The sequence below is a fragment of the Rattus rattus genome, chromosome 16, assembly GCF_011064425.1.
Source record: "Rattus rattus isolate New Zealand chromosome 16, Rrattus_CSIRO_v1, whole genome shotgun sequence".
NCBI classification, from domain to species: Eukaryota; Metazoa; Chordata; class Mammalia; order Rodentia; family Muridae; genus Rattus; species Rattus rattus.
The window spans coordinates 21971165-21973417 of NC_046169.1; positions in this window are offsets into that span (position 1 = coordinate 21971165).

Genomic DNA, 2253 nt, shown 5'->3' on the forward strand with positions numbered 1-2253 from the left:
TAGGATATAGTTTGCCAAGGTGGGTGTTTGAATGGAACAAGAAATATGAAACATTAAGGAATAAAGAGGGGGTACTCTCGTTTTTTTTCTATAATATGATAATTAGTATAACGCTGTCTTTTCCCTGCCAGTTGGCGCCTCTCCTCTCCCAGCAGCTGTTTTGCATTCTTTAATTGTCTCTTGCCTACTCAGCTATTGTAGAAATATCCTCACTGCTGCACTTTTGCTGAGACACATTGGGATAGTGAGAGTCTTGACAGCACAGGCTGGAGTGGGCTGAGTTCTAATTTTTCGTATTCTAATAACAGGATTTCCCTGTGTAATATTTTTCTAACTCTCTCCAGGGCCGATTGCTCTAAGCAGGGACATCTGGTAAACCCTTGAGTTGCCAGTTTTATTGCTTGTCATTGTTTCGGTTCTTTCCCCCCGGGGAGATGTAAACAAAGGTCCCAAAGATAAAACAAAGTACCATTCCATCTAATTTTACCCTAGGGAACCAATGATTTTATGGGACTTCTTAGCAGAGTGTAGGTAAGGAGATACTGATAGGGTGGGCTGACCCCAAAGTGGCCACCCTTAAAAGGTTTTTACTCAGCATGGATGATGGATCCCCATAGTTGTGTAGATAGAACTTCCAGTTAATTTTCCCCATCCTCTGGTTCTCTAGCTCCTCCTGTATGGAACCAGGAAGGCCTTAGAGTTAGAATTAGAATTTTATAAAGATGGCTGAAAACTGGCTAGAATTTTAGGGAATGTGATTGGTCAAGAAGCCTGTTATTGACAGATTTTAACAAGCCAGCATGTGTTTTCCCTGGGTGACCCCATTTTAAAACATTCTTCTTTTTCCTGATATTTGAATTATGTTTAAGCTTGCATTACATTTTTAGTGTTACCAGCGACTCCAGCTTCCTATAGAATTTGTTCTGTGCAGGATTTTCTAATCTCTTTGCAATGGTCAGAATAAAGGTGAGCTGTGCAACCACAGTTGTACAGAACATGTACCCATGTCATACTTTGTGTAGCTTTTCATGTTTTTGGTTAAAAATATTGATGTGATGTGTAATTTTAACTGAATCACATGCGATGGTGATTTAGTGGATGTAGGAGGACTCAGCCCACTGTGGGCTGCACTATTCCCTAGGCAAAGGAGTCATGGACGGTGTCAGTGGACAAGTCAAGGTTAACACAAGCAAGCAGGTGAGCATATATCCATTCATTTCTTTTCTCCTGCCAGAATGACATCATCAGATACCTCAAGCTCCTGCTTATCTCCCTGCTATGATGGATGGTAACTTGGAGTTATGAGCTAAACTAAACTCTTTCTTTCTTGAAGTTGCCTTGTCAAGGTATTTTATGACAGTGAGAAAAGTATAATGAGGGCCAACTGTAAAATCTAAGAACAACATAAGTAAAGTGTAACTGAAATGAATGTTTCCTGGTTCCAGAGTTCTCTGTACAGTGTGTTTTTCAAACACTGAACTTAAGTATAATGTACCAAGGATGCTTAGGAAGCTCTGTTAACACTGCATTTTGATATTTATGGCACAATGGCATAGTATATGTGCTGGTCAGGTAATGCGATTGACTGCTCTCCAGAAGAGGCAAACCCAAAGGATGCAAGTAGACATCTCTGTTTACATACCAGAATGGCAGTTTTGTCTCCTACCCTATTTTCTAGGCATGTGTTGCAAAAATCAACTCTCGTATAGTTGAGAACCAAGTGCCTTGGTTTATTAAATTATAATATTAGTGGCAAGGTTTTTTTTTTCCAATCAGGAACTATTTTAGTTGTGCTAGTTTAATTTTATAGACTATGTTTACATATTTATATGTAAGCGTGTTTGTGTGTGTGTGTGTGAAGGCACAAAAAAGTCATTGATAGTAGATAGTTGAATTTGAAACTAATTCCTTACTTTAACTGTTAAGTCATCTGATGTGGCAAATCCTGAGTTCTCCATCACTGTGTCTCCCTCATAAAAGAAAAATTAGACCAGTGAAGCCTTATCCTAAGTCTGCTTAAAAAGATCTGGTGAAAATATCTTAAAGTGCTCAGTAATAGTGCTGGGAGAGATGGCTCAACATTTCAGTCCTATTTACAGAGACCAACGTTCAATCCCCCTACACTCAAGATACCTGGCTCAGAAGTGCCTATAACTGCAGCTCCATAAGTACATGGACACACACAGGGACACACACAGGGACACACACACACAGGGACACACACACACACGTATAAAAATAAAATAAATCTAA